Source organism: Schistocerca nitens, chromosome 2 (genome assembly GCF_023898315.1).
Source record: "Schistocerca nitens isolate TAMUIC-IGC-003100 chromosome 2, iqSchNite1.1, whole genome shotgun sequence".
In the NCBI taxonomy this organism is placed as follows: domain Eukaryota; kingdom Metazoa; phylum Arthropoda; class Insecta; order Orthoptera; family Acrididae; genus Schistocerca; species Schistocerca nitens.
Genome location: NC_064615.1, coordinates 610,692,281 through 610,708,064, shown reverse-complemented (window position 1 = coordinate 610,708,064; position 15,784 = coordinate 610,692,281).

Genomic DNA, 15,784 nt, shown 5'->3' with positions numbered 1-15,784 from the left:
GTGTAGTACGGACTTTGCCACAGTAGCAGACAGCTGGTAATTTAGGACCATGACCGTGGATTACACTTTGGTCAGTGCTGGTTAGAGTGCTGCAACTGTAAATGGAAGGCTTTGTTTGATAGTCTTATGCTGATGCTGTCTGAATAAATTATGCCATTGGATACAAAGCGGTTTAGTTTTGAGACCTAACCCACGAGGGGAAAAGGCACAGTGGTCTGCTTCAGGAATTCCAAGCAATAAAACACAAAAAACAACCCAGGAAGGGAGACATGCATTTGGAATCTGTTCATCGTTACGGGGTCAAACAAGAGGGTAACATTACTGAAACAATGATCGGGCTACTTAGTATATAATAGAGCATACAGATTTCAAGGAGGAAACGTATGAAGACGCAGACTTCCTCGTTATCAATATGTGCGGCATATCTTTCGTGTTAACGAAAGTAAATTCCCGCTTTACCTCTTCTTACGTGTCAAATGAAATGAATGCCATGAGGAATAGAATATTTGTTGACTGCGTCTCTTCTTGCTTCCATCCTTACCAACATATTTCTTCATTCTCGTGGTAATCATGACATTCTATGTGTATGCTGCAAAAGATTGCAAGTGGACGAATTCGACATCGAGGTGCAAAGCGTTATATTCAATTCGAATAAGCTTCCGGTGTATTTTTACTTCGTTTGTATTTTTAGATGATTATGAACGTTACGGAAAATTATCTCACATGCTTTATGTTGAATGAGAAACATTGAATGATCCGTTTTGCTTTCCCTACGTTGAAATGATATAATGTCGGCGTCAACAGCCTTCTTCCACGCCGGAAGCTGAAACTTGTATCATTCTGGATTAATGATAATTGAATGTCTCATATGTATACATAGCCCACAAGGCGACGTCAGAAACCATCAGGGGAGAACGCCGCATAAAAACCAAACGTGCGCGCGCGTCTCCACTCTGAAGAACCGTATCGGAGAATCACGGCAAGCATTTCGCTGAAGAGTTGCCTCGTCAGAGAGCCTAGAAATGGCAGCGTCGTAGCAAGTATTTGTCAACACTCTGATAGTGCATTTACTTCCGGGTGTAGGTCGGCGTTACCTCGCTAAATTCACTTGACATTCGTTTTCCACATCGAAGACTCGTACGATATAATCCACTGCAAGATGACACAATTAGAAAGTATATTTAATTTCTGGACTCCAAGAACGGCGTTCTTCACATAAGTAACACCTGTTTGTGTGTGCATTCGGGAGGACGACGGTGCAATCCCGCGCCCGGCCATCCTGATTTAGGTTTTCAATGATTTCCCTAAATCGCTTCAGGCAAATGCCGGGATGGTTCCTTAGGAAGGGCACGGCCGATTTCCTTCCCCATCCTTCCCTAATCCGAGCTTGTGCTCCGTCTCTAATGACATCGTTGTCGACGGGACGTTAAAACAGTAATCTCCACCTCCTCTGTTCGTGTGTTTAAGGTTGCGTTTTGAGGCTCAGGCAACATCGCAGTGACTATATTCCGCCTCTGGCCGCCAGTGTGTCGTTAGCTCAGAGGTTCACTTGTGCGTTGCAGTGCTTGTACTATAAGACATAGCAGTTCGAATCACGGTAGAAGCCGCTGACTACAACCTTTTATTTTCCATTTTAATTAATGGAGTTGCAAACTGCTAGTAAAAATTTCTTATGCGAAATCTGAAGAATGCCTTTAAACATCAATCTTCGTCCGATTTCGACTTAGTAAATTAAGTTAATATCATGGATTTCTGCTTTGCAAATTCCAAGGTGCTTCACTGTAAAATAGACTCTGAAAAGATTCAAACCGACTGTCAACGATATAAATTTGAGCTTTGTTCGTCATATAGGTCTAACATGTCAGAAGGTTGTTTATGAAGTGCACATTTTCATTAATGTAGTTCCCTTCTTCTAAATTTTTGCAATAGCATTTAACTGTAGACGTTTTCTAACACCGGCGTTAGCAATTCCTTTCCGTTCTCTGAAGCCTTCATAACGACAAATTTTTCTGGTTTAAATCTGATGACCTTAACTATCACTTTCGATCAACAATAATACTTCATGGAGCCATACATGGAACTCCAAATGTGCAGTGTTCCTGCACTGCTACAGAGCATGCATTGCAAGGTATTCACACAGTTTATCGCATAGACTTACCATAAGGAATGAAACAAGAACTGTAATACACTTTACACCACAGACGCTCACTCTGGCTTGACGAAAACATCCAAACATTGACCAAAAGTTGCACAAATAATTGAGTTTGAAAGGAAAAGAAACGAGGTATGAAGCATTTATAAATTCATCGAATGTAGTGAGGTGGTTTAATTTCGTCCCAGTCTATAAAATTAATTTCCGGCCATACTCAGCTCTTGCCGATTAATGTAATATAATACCCGCCTACTAATCAGGGCGTCTGTCTCCGTTGCTTTTGAGCGTGAATGGAAATTGTAGAAATTTTCTGTGGAGCAACATTTAATAATAAAGCGTTTTAAATCATCAAAAGCGATGAGCGGTAGCAGGCGCTTGCGATAAAGAACGGGGGAGTGCAGCGCCGCTGCTGTCGCCACGGCCGCTGCCAGTAGCCAGCAAATGGATCCCGGAGCTTTGCCGCATACGGCGTCCAGAGGAGGACAGTCTGCAGGAAATCTGCCGCAAAATCGTTACTGGATAAAATTTTGATATCGGTGTGTCACAAAGCGAAATAGATTGAATCTGCGCTACCATTACATTCACGTCTTCAGCATTCAGACAGAAGAGGCTATAAAAATATTTTATGCCAGCTGCCCTCGATCCACTGACATTATGAACAGAAACAATGCACGCTACCGCTAGACCACATGCGTAATCAGCCGCGAGTTTCTCTATCATGGGACAAGTTTTCCTCCAGGAAGTGCCGCAGTCTACAGTGTTGCCAGATTGTGCAGATAACCGGACTTAGAGAATTAGCGAGTTGGCCAGTTTTTTTGTCCCATGTCACGATCGGCGCGGACTTAGCCTCTGAAGCGGCCGGCCGCCGGTCAAGTTTTATGTCAAAGAGTGTACGTCACATGGCCAGTACATCGATTGGCCGCGACTATGGTATGCTTGTAGAGGATCCAAAAGAAAACGGCGCATTCCATCTACACTACCCTATTTTATTTTGGCTGCTCTGATGATGTGCTACGATACTGTGGCGCGGGGTTTCCGACGTGTACCAGGGCTCCAAAAACCTACCTGCAACAAACATAAAATTAATTACGTCACTGTATTTTTTCTAGGTGTCAACTAAAATTGTATAACAATCCCCTGTAACAAAGCTATTTGTAGAGACCGTTTTAAAATCGCAGGTTGTAGGTACCAACCTCAGATCATCGACGCGTCCGAATTCTCAAAACAGCAGTAGGACGAACACACAGTTTCAGTGAGGCGAACTTACGCTCGCCTACAACGAGGAAGTGATTTATGAGGAATTTCGCAGTGAGCAGTGGAACCGGATAGCCGCCCTGCCCTGTTGGTCGTTTGTCAAGTCGCGCGAGGTCCCTATTGTGGCGCTGCTGACCAGGATCCTGGAGCCGCACTGAGGTTGCGATACGGACCTTGGCACGCTTGCTGCTGGCACGTTAACAGTCGTACAATATTTTTTGCGCGCGATTCAGACATGCAGACACTCCGGGCCGGACCAGGGGGCGGCAGGAATGCGGCCGGCCGCCCACGCTCTCACCTCTGCCTGGGCACCACAAGGGAGAGAGTGGTGAGGGGGAAGGTGGGGGGGGGGGGCGGACGCCACCATATTCTCTCTCTGCAGCTGACCAAGCCGCCAATCGCCTGTCGACTTTTTCAAAAGTGTGCACTGTCCCATGTTCTTCTTCTCATCAAAGCATAAGTTTGGCATAGTGTCACTCAACGGCCTTTATTACCATAACATTTCCAGTCTCTCTTATTATTTTCCCGCAGTTTCTGATAAAAGTCGCACATAATTCCCGTAATGTATCTCCTTTGCTTCAAGTGGGTCATAGCAGTCATCACACCCTGCCCGCATCCCAAACACTCACAAAAAAAATATTTTACATTGAAGCCCCAAAGAAACTGGTGCACGGATAGGTATTCAAATACAGAGATACGAGGGTAATCCCAAAAATAAGGTCTCATATTTTTTTATAAGTACATAGACCTGTTTATTTCTACAATGGTTTACATCAGTTTACAGCTTGAACATTTAGCTCGCTGCCACGCTGTTCAGAAAGTTATGAACCTCTTCTTTCACCTCGTCGTCTGAGCTGAATCGCTGGGACCACAATTAATGCTCACAGGTACTGTGAGACTCTGAAAAAACTCAAACGGGCAATTCAGAACCGGAGAAGAGGGCCGGCCGCGGTGGTCTAGCGGTTCTGGCGCTGCAGTCCGGAACCGCGGGACTGCTACGGTCGCAGGTTCGAATCCTGCCTCGGGCATGGGTGTGTGTGATGTCCTTAGGTTAGTTAGGTTTAAGTAGTTCTAAGTTCTAGGGGACTTATGACCTAAGATGTTGAGTCCCATAGTGCTCAGAGCCATTTGAACCATTTGAACCCGGAGAAGAGGAATGTTGAGCAAGGGCGTACACATTCTCCATCACAACGCTCGCCCACACATCGCTCGGCAAACCGTTGCTCTCCTGCAACAATTTCAGTGGAACATAATCACCCACCCACCCTATAGTCCTGACTTAGCGCCCATTGACTATCACCTGTTCCCTAGGTTAAAACAAGATTTGGGCTGAAAGCGATTCAGCTCCGACGACGAGGTGAAACAAGAGGTTCACAACTTTCTGAACAGCATGGCGGCAAGCTGGTATGACATGGGCATACAAAAACTGCCACAGCGTCTACAAAAATGCATCGACAGAAATTGTGATTATGTCGAAAAATAGCTAAATGTTCAAGCTGTAAACTGATGTAAACCATTGTAGAAATAAACAGGTATGTGTGCTTATAAAAAAATAGGAGACCTGACTTTTGGGGTTACCCTCGTATGTAAAAAGGCAGAATATGGCAACGCCTATATAAGACAACAAGTGTCTGACGCAGTTGTTAGAGCGGTTACTGCTGCTACAATGACATGTTATAAAGATTTCAGTAAGTTCGAACATGGTGTTATAGTCGGCGCATGAGCCATGGGACACATCATCTCCGAGGTAGCGATGAAGTGGGGATTTTCCCGGCCGTCCATTCCACGAGTGTACCGTGACTAACAGGAATCGGTTAAACATATAATTTCCGACATCGCTGCGGCCGGATGAAGATAATGCAAGAACTGGACCAACGACGACTGAAGAGAACCGTTGAACATGAAAGAAGTGCAACCCTTCCGCAAATTGCTGCAGATTCCAATGCTGGGCCATCAACGAATGTCAGCGTACGAACCATTCAACGGAACATCATCTATATGGGCATTCGGAGCGTAAGGGCCATTCGTGTACCCTTGATGACTGCTCGAAACAAAGCCTTACGCCTCGCCTGGGGCCGTCAACACCGACATTGGACTGTTGATGACTGGAAGCATGTTGCTTGGTCGAACGAGTCTCGTTTCAAATTGTATCGTGTGGATGGACGTGTACGGGTATGGAGACAACCTCATGAATCCATGGAGCTTGCATGTCAGCAGGGTGGTAGCGGCTTTGTAATGATGTGGGGCATGTGCAGTTGGAGTGATATGGGGCCCCTAATGCGTCTAGAAACGACTATGACAGGCGAAATGTACCTAAGCATCCTGTCTAACCACCTGCATCCATTCTTGTCCATTGTGCATTCCCACGGACTTAGGCAATTTCAACCAGGCAGTGTGACACCTCACACGTCCAAATTGCTACAGAGTGGCTCCGGGAACACTCTTCAGAATTTAAACACTTCCGCCGGCCACCAGACTCTCCAGACATGAACATTATGGAGCTTATCTGGGATGCCCTCCAGCGTGGTGTTCAGAAGAGATCTCCAACCCCTCGTACTCTTACGGACGCATGGTGTCAGTTCCCTCCAGCACTATTTCAGACATTAGTAGAATCCATGCCACGTCGTGTTGCAGCACTTCTGCGTGTTCGCGGGGGTCATACACGATGTTAGGAAGGTGTACCAGTTTCAGTTAGTAGCAATGTCACTGTAATGAACTAATAAAATCGCTGATTTTTGTAAAAATGGCGACTTAATCGCTCGTAAGAGCTGTTTATGTATTGTTAGTACAACACTTGAAGATCTAACAAAATTAATTTCGTCTTCCTCTATAAAATCAGGGTCAATGAATAAAAATGCGACAGGGATTTAAACTAACCGTGCTGCGTCTCTGCTGTAGCAGATATACGCTGGTACACCAGGAACATAATTTGTCTTCGTTGTTGTAAAGCACGTTATATTGTAACTGACTGATACCTACACATCCACCAACGATTACCACAGGCACACCAACCTACAATGACTGGAAGCACGTCACTAGAGAACCGTGTGTTCGGATTGTCTTGAAAAGTGAAAGCTCACGTTTTCTGACTCGGTGTAAAGAATAAAACCAAGCCAACATGACATGGATGTTGTCAGACCTCGTATCGCTTGTCGGCGTGACGGTCAAGAGCACAAGAGGCGCTTATCAGACGAACTGATTGCGGGAGTATCGTGGGCGTCAGACGCATACGACACACCCATCTCCGAGATAGCGCAGACATTGAACTTTTCACTTGACACCCTGTCAAGCGTGTAAGTCGAGTACATCGAGGAGGAGAGAACCGCGGTCTCCAAAGTCAGCCACCGCGAGCAGCGATGTGTTTGCGACAGGAGTCGCCGTCGACAATCGTGGATTGTTAAGGCGAATACCGAGCCGTAGGCAGTAAATTACTCCTCATACAACAACAACCGCTGAACAGCCAGATCACCCGCATTTACAGCTATACTCTGCAAGCTATCTTATGGTGTGTGGTGGAGGGTACTTCGTGTACCACTGACACTTTCCAGTAGGGAATGGTGCGCGGGAGGCACGGTTGTGGGTAATCGTCAGTGAGAATTCTAATGTGTCTAACCTTTCCTTCAAGGTCTTTTCACGAAATTTGGTTTCATGAAGCAGTATACTGACTGACTCTTGTCGTAACGTCCGCTGTCGGAATTTTAACGGTAAAGCCCATCGTGAGGCAGAGTGTCTCTCATGCAGGACCGCCAATGGAGTTTTGAAGCTGCTGCTCCATCCCGCGTCACAAGTCAGAGAGAAGAATACAGCATGTTGTGAATATGTAGCTGTTGAAGGATTTTGTGTACATGTAGCTGTTAAGAACTGTTCCGCAGTCGTTACTAGTGCCACAGCTTACATGCGATTATGTCTCCCCTCCTCTTAAGCGTGGCATTGATGCGAAGAACCGAAGGCTTTAGGTCTTCCCTTTCGGAAAGGAGAGGAGGTGTTAGATGTCTCGATGAGAATCAGAGCCGGCCAGAGTGGCCGTGCGGTTCTAGGCGCTACAGTCTGGAGCCGAGCGACCGCTACGGTCGCAGGTTCAAATCCTGCCTCGGGCATGGATGTGCGTGATGTCCTTAGGTTAGTTAGGTTTAATTAGTTCTAAGTTCTAGGCAACTGATGACCTCAGAAGTTAAGTCGCATAGTGCTCAGAGCCATTTGAACCATTTGAGAATCAGAACTGCTGAAAGTCTCGAAAGTGGGTTACTGGATGCGGTAATCTTTAATATGTTCCCATAGCCATCTTGATGAGCCGCGGGCAATCGTTTAACCGGCATGGAGTAGGAAGACTTGGGTCTAGAAGAGTTTGTGTCACACCGGGCCATGAGTGCCGTGAGAACGAAACAGTTGTATATACTGCTAAGAAGTTTTTCTTGAGTGTCGTATTCCAGCAGTAGGTGGTCTGGAAGTACAACAGAATACAGCTTAGCTCGTTTTCCACTATTTTTAGAGAGTAGGGCGGTTGGAGTTCTGCAGACACTGATTTCGCGCTTCAGGCGAATGGCGGTATACTCCCTTCAGCCGGACAGTGGACAATGGTTGATTTCCTCCCCCTCTTTCTTCAACAGAGTTAGTGCTTAGGCTCTACTGGCTGCGACATCGGCGAGACGTCAAACTCTTCTGTGCGTAACGGCGAAACTTTACCTTTATGTCTTCACAGTTCATCCCGATGAAGGGCGACAGAGCATACAATCGTAGTTGATCGTCTCTGAACTCATTTCGCCAAGAAAGCACACACACACACACACACTTTCTTTCATCTTCAAATGATCTCATCATGAATATTTACTGCCCAATACTGATTCTCATCGAGACATCTAACACCTCCTCTCCTTTCCGAAAGGAAAGACCTAAAGCCTTCGGTTCTTCGCATCAAAGCCACGCTTAAGAGGAGGGGAGACATAATCGCATATAAGCTGTGGCACTAGTAACGACTGCGAAGCAGTTCTTAACAGCTACATGTACACAACATGCTTCAACAGCTACATGTACACAACATGCTCCACAAGCCATTGTATACGTCGTGTCGGACCTATTTTTAGTCAATCTATCTCTGTCCCATCCTCTCTCTCTCTCTCTCTCTCTCTCTCTCTTTTTCACTGGCTTTCGGATCGTGTCCGTACATCCATCTCAACTGTTGAATGTCAGTTACGACAACACAGACGTAAGGGCTACACAATACTCAATCCCTGAGCAGAGAAAATCTGCAACCCGGCAGGGAATCGAACCCGGGCCACTTTGGAGTCTCTCTTCTCAAGCACTAATAACTGCTTTCTTCTGCCTCAATGCATTCATACATCTCTTTCTCTGTTGTATTCAAGTATGAAGGGAAGGAGAATCGAAACATAGACTCTCTTATTTTGTCCTTACTGCAGTTCCGAGATACACTATGTGATTAAAAGTATCCAGACACACTCAAAAACATACGTTTTTTATATATTAGATGCATTGTGTTGCCACCTACAGCCAGGTACTCCATATCAGCGACCTCAGTAGTCATTTGACATCGTGAGAGGGCAGAAAGGGGCTCTCCACGGAACTCACGGACTTCGAACGTGGTCAGGTGATTGGGTGTCACCTGTGTCATACGTCCGTACGCGAGATTTCCACACACCTAAACATCCCTAGGTCCATGTTTCCGATGTGATAGTGAAATTGAAACGTGAAGGGACACGTACAGCACAAAAACGTACAGGCCGACCTCGTCTGTTGACTTACAGAGACCGCCGACAGTTGGTCGTAATGTGTAATAGGCACACATCTATCCAGACCATCACACAGGAATTGCAAACTGCATGAGGATCCACAGCAAGTGCGATGTCAGTTAGGCGGGATGTGAGAAAACTTTGATTTCATGGTCGAGCGGCTGCTCATAAGCCACACATCACACCGGTAAATGCCAAACGACGCCTCGCTTGGTCTAAGGAGCATAAACATTGGACGATTGAACAGTGGGAAAAAATTGTGTGGGGTGACGAATCAAGGCACGCAATGTGGCGATCCGATGGCAGGGTGTGGGTATGGCGAATGCCCGGTGAACGTCAGCTGCCAGTGTGTGCAGCGCCAACAGTAAAATTCGGAGGCGGTGACGTTATGGTGTGGTCGTATTTTTCATGGAGGGGGCTTGCACCCCTTGTTGTTTTGTGTGGCACTATCACAGCACAGGCCTAGATTGTTGTTTTAAGCACCTTCTTGCTTCCCACTGTTGAAGAGCAATTCGAGAATGGCGATTGCATCTTCCAACACGATCGAGCACCTGTAATAGACTGGCCTACACAGAGTCCTGACCTGAATCCTATGTGTCACCTTTGGGATGTTTTCGAACGCCGACTTCGTGCCAGGCCTCACCGATCGTCATCGATACCTCTCCTCAGTGCAGCACTCCGTGAAGAATGGGACGCCATTCCCAAAGAAACCTTCTAGCACCTGACTGAAGGTACGCCTGCGAGAGTGGAAGCTGTCATCAAGGCTAAGGATGGGCCAACACCATACTGAATTCCAGCTTTACCGATGGAGGGCGCCACGAACTTGTACGTCATTTTCAGCCAGGTGTCCGGATACTTTTGATCACATAGTGTATGTATGATGAAGACAGTGCAACTGTTTGGCAGCCCACCAGGGACATTGATTCTATAAATTTACCAAACGAGATGAAGAACTTTGACTTTCCACCATCTACTTGAATGCTAAGACTTACGCACCTACGTACTTGAGTGCTTACATAACGTTTTCGCTGCTTATATAACATTTTCGCATTTGCTGCACCGAACTGTTATAACCCAACCCACAGGGGTCGCACTTCAGACTATCGTAATGTGGATCAAACTCCTAAAGTAGGACTAACAATAATAGACAGGCTATTAAAAATAGTGTGTTCATTCAGGAGATAACACTGGCTAAAACAAATTTAAAAAAAGAGGTTGCTGAGCCGTATGTCCGCAAGCAAAGACTTGTCGAGATGCAAGCTATTCTGACCAACGACAGCCATCTGTCTGCTGACACGAGAGGAGCTGTTCCTGATATTACCATTCTGCATGTGATATTCTCTCTACTTCGGCTGTCGTCACTTACTTTGCTGCCCACATAACAAAACCCATCTACGGTTTTTAGTGTCTCATTTACCAATCTAATTCCCTCAGTATCGCATAATATAATTCGACTACATTCCATTACCGTAGTTTTAGTTACGTTGATAATCATTTTATAACCTCTCGTCAGAACAATATCTATTCCTTTCACTGATCTTCTAAGTCATTTGCCGTTTCTTACAGAATGATAATCTGTAGTATAAAAGTAATGAAATACTATTCGTGTAAATACACTATATCTGACAGTTAGTCATGAGCTTCTTTTATAAACTGAATTAAAAACCATAAGTATATACTCTGAAGCACTAAAATATTATCATCACTGCCCACCGCGAGGTGGTGTTGCGGGCACGTGACGCAGTAAGGAAGGAATGTAAGCGGCAGAGAGGCGAATGGTCAGTTAATATAACGAAGATAAGGGCGGCAAATGCGATAACCCCCTCATATAAGCGGTTTTGACAAAGGGCATATCGCTGTGGCGTTGTGGCTGGAAACGAGAATTTTTGAAACGGCGTACTACTATCGTGACCACCTATGGAAAGTGGCTGAAGGATGGTGAAGTAATGAGTAGGCCGCATGGTATTGGACGACCACGTCTCATCACAAAACGTAGAGGTCGGAGGATCCCCCACTGGTTAATCCAAGACAGGCAGCGATATGTGGCAGGTCTAACGACACTGCAATACTGGTGCAGGCACAAGTGTTTCCGAGTAAACCGTTCAAAGGCCATTGTTGAGATGGAGCTCCACATCACACGACCTCTACGTGTTCCTGTGTTGACCCAAATACATCGACAACTGTGATTGCAGTGTGAACAGCATCACTGAGTTTTCACCGTGGATCGATAGAAACGTGTCGCCTGTCGAATAAATAGCATTTCTTGTTACACCAGGTCGGTGGTTGGGTCCTTGCCCGCTATCACCCAGACGAACGTTTGCACGAAACATGCACCGCGCCACAAATGTAGGCCGTTGAGGGTACATTGAGTAGCTCTTCCATGGGATCTGGGGCGGTAACCGAAGACCTCATGACAGCAGTGAACTACCTAAGTATTATTGCGGACCACCTGCACCGATCCATGCTAGAAGTCTTCGCCTATGGCGATGACATATTCTAGCAGGACAACTGTCCATGTTACAAGGTCAGAATCGTGCTACAGTGGTTTTACAACCATTATAGTGAACTCACATTGATATCAGTGAACTCACATTGCTATTTTGGCCATCAGGTGTGCCTGATCTGCACACACTGAAACACGTATCAGATGCTAGCGGCGTGCCCGTAAATCACCATCCTGTAATTTGAGGGAACTGCTTGACCTGTGCGTAGACATCTGGTGCGACATACTTCTGAAATCTTGTCAACGACTTGTTGAACCCATGCCAAGCAGAATCTCTGTTGTACTCGCGCTATTAAACAGGTGGTCATAATGTTTCGGCTCATCGGTGTAAAATAAAAAAGAATTTATGTGAACATCACGTGTGTCTGCGGGGAAACTAGATATCCGAAGGCTGAGATGCAGAAACTTACAAAAATCCCTGCTGAAGAACCCGATGCTCGTACTAGGACATAGCAAACATTGATATGGGCTAGTGTATCTGGAAATTAATTATTGATCTCATTTCAGATTTGATAAATACAAACATTTGGATAAAACTGCAACCACTATGAACGCTATGTCACAACACGACAGCATACTAATCGGATCTTTTATTGTGGAGACTCGAGTTTAAGATTTAATTACAATCGAACCATTACGCCTACCGCAACATTAGGTTTACCAACATTTTTCTTGTTGTATTCTACGTTAGGCTATATGTAGCAATTTGGTTTCAATATTTTTTTTTATTTTAGATTGTAGTAAGAATAGTCCGATTTTCGGCGTCTTCGCTAGAAACTGCTCTCTTCAAAAATGGTTCAAATGGCTCTAAGCACTATGGGACTTAACATCTGAGGTCATCAGTCCCCTAGACTTAGAACTACTTAAACCTAACTAACCTAAGGACATCACACACATCCATGCCCAAGGCAGGATTCGAACCTGCGACCGTAGCAGCAGCGCGGTTCCGGAGTGAAGCGCCAAGAAGCGCTCGGCCACAGCGGCCGACTCTCTTGAAAACCACATAGCTTGAAATTCATTTGTGAAATGTATTTGTCTATCGTGAATGAAATTCTTGTCCGCTGCTCGTGGTCTCGCGGTAGCGTTCTCGCTTCCCGAGCACGGGGTCCTGGGTTCGATTCCCGGCGGGGTTAGGGATTTTCCCTGCCTCTAGATGATTGGGTGTTGTTGTGTCGTCTTCATCATCATCATTAATCCCCATTACGGTCGGAGGAAGGCAATGGCTAAACCATCTCGACTAGGACCTTGCCTAGTAAGGCGGTGCGAGTCTCCCGCATCGTTCCCCTACGCTCTGTAAAGAAGCATGGGACTTCATTTCCATCAATGGAATTCTTATAGGCACATATACTGGCAGTGGAAATATCAAGTTACAGAAATTCTGATTTGCTCAAAAAAATGTTCTTATGGTTTTTCTAAAATAACGTTTTCTCAACCGAAGCTAAACATATGACAGAAGGAGTGTATTTGTTCTGAAAGTCTCTTCTGCAGTTGTAAGAGGCTATAGCCACTGTGACCGTACAGTGTGATACGTATTTTATAAAGAGTGATATTTATGACTGGTTCTGTGCGTGACGAGCCGTGGGAATAACAGTGGCTGCAGTGGCGGAATCAGCTGCCGTGTACGCTGAACACCTTTGTGCAAATGCAAATGGAATGGAATTACCCGAAAATTTTAGCCTGTTGGCGCCAAAAGGTAGCAAAACCAGAAGAAAAACGTGGCGGGAAACCTGCACAATCGCTGTACGTTGGTTGGAGATAGGCAAAAGATTCTCGCGTCTGCGTGTAATGTAACAAGCGTGGTCGACGATCATTTAAGTTATGGAGTTACAATGAAAAACTGTGGTAGTTGAATGACAGCCTCGTGCTGAATTACTCTCCCCCTTTCCACTTCCAGATCAACCGTAAAGTCGCCAGACATTGGGGCATTTGTGCAGCTCCGTGCGGTTAGCGCTCCCCTAACCGACAGACGCAGCCCGGGCCGTAAGGGCAGCACGTGACTGCCGCGAATAGCCAATTCGGCGGAGTTCGCCGGCCGCCAGCGAGGGGCATTTGGGCCGCACATGGTCAACGTGACCAATTACGGAACGCTCAAAGCGACTGGCGCGCGGAGCGGTAAATGGCACTCAGGGGGCCCGTGCGCTGATGAAAGCCGCTCTGGCGGCCGTCATCAGAGCCGGCCCGCTGTCGTTACGGCAACGGCCGGCGATCCGCGGCGCGCGACGCCACACCACCGGCTGAGTGGATGATGGTCGCCTTCCTGGACCCGCGTAATGTCTCGCGCTGCGCCTGCGTCATCACCAACTCCTCTTATCGCTCCACTGCCACTCCAGGCGGCCTTCAACGCGAGCAAACTATTTCCAGCCTCAGTCATGCCTCTCCCCTTTCTTTATTGAAGAAGATGACCCCGACTGCTTACGACGAATAGATTCGTTTAGGTCGGTGAATATATGTCACGTGGCAGAAAGGAAGCTGCACTTTTAGACATACTTTCGTAATGTTTTCATGTCTGAATATCTCATATGCCAATTAACATACTCGAATAGCTGTTTTACAAATTATTATCTTTCTTTGACCATACAATTTTCCCGCTCTAGCGCACTATCCAATAACTGCCAAGTAAATCATTTTTGAATGCGCTACAACCTGTGTCTTTTTCTGGAACAGAATTTTCATATAATTTATCCTTGCATTTTTCATTCTCTTTCTATCTTTTCTGGCCTTGTTTCGGTGTTGAGAACACGTCAGAAAATGGTTCAAATGGCTCTGAGCACCATGGGACTTAACATGTGAGGTCATCAGTCCCCTAGAACTTAGAACTACCTAAACCTAACTAACCTAAGGACATCACACACATCCATGCCCGTGGCAGGATTCGAACCTGCGACCGCAGCGGACGCGGTTCCAGACTGTAGCGCCTAGAACCGCTCGGCCACACCGGCCAGCTGAACACGTCAGATTTGCTTGATGCGGCCAGCCGCAGTTTCCTCTCTTGTGCCAGCCTGTTCTTCTCAGAATAACACTTACGCCATAGGGTTTTGCCCCCTACAGTCCCCTCTTTTACCACAGAGATTATTCCCTTATGCTTCGAGAAATGTCAGCACTTCTATGAGAGGCCTTCAATAAGTAATGCAACTCATTTTTTTCTCAACTAATTTCAGTTGAAGAAATGCGGAATTTCTTCTGGGACATAGTGGAATATTCCCGCTTTAGTCCCTATACTTTAATGAAATTCCGATAAGTGTCGGCGCTGTATGTAGCCTTCAAAATGGCATCGGTAACGAAGATGAGTTCCAAACCGAGAGGCCGGCCGCTGTGCCGGCCGAAGTGGCCGTGCGGTTAAAGGCGCTGCAGTCTGGAACCGCAAGACCGCTACAGTCGCAGGTTCGAATCCTGCCTCGGGCATGGATGTTTGTGATGTCCTTAGGTTAGTTAGGTTTAACTAGTTCTAAGTTCTAGGGGACTAATGACCTCAGCAGTTGAGTCCCATAGTGCTCAGAGCCATTTGAACCATTTGAACCAACCGGCCGCTGTGGCCGTGCGGTTCTAGGCGCTTCAGTCTGGAACGGTGCGACCGCTCGGTCGCATGTACGAATCCTGCCTCGGGCATGGATATGTGTGATGTCCTTACGTTAGTTAAGTTTAAGTAGTTCTAAGTTCTAGGGGACTGATGACCTCATATGTTAAGTGCCATAGTGCTCAGAGTCATTTGAACCACTCAAAACAGAGCTGTCACTGAGTTTCTTTTGGCGGAAAACGAGAGCATCACAGATGTTCACAAGCGCTTGCAGAACGTGTACGGAGACCTGGCAGTGAGCATAAGCACGGTGCGCTCTTGACCGAGGCGTCTGTGATCATCGCAGCAAGATCGCGCAAACCTGTCCGATTTCCGGCATTCTGGCCGGCCCTCATCAGATTGGAAAAAAAAAAGCACCGACTTCAGTGTGCTCATCGCCACAAAAATTCAAACGTACTTCTCTTTCCCCACGACAACGGATAGCCTCAACATGTCTGCGCACTAGAGAGGAGCCCACAAAACTTAATTGGATTGTCCTTCCTTCATCCAACCTACAGCGCAATTCTCGCTCCCTCCCACTTCTATCTGTTTGGCCCAATGAAGAATGCACTCCGCGG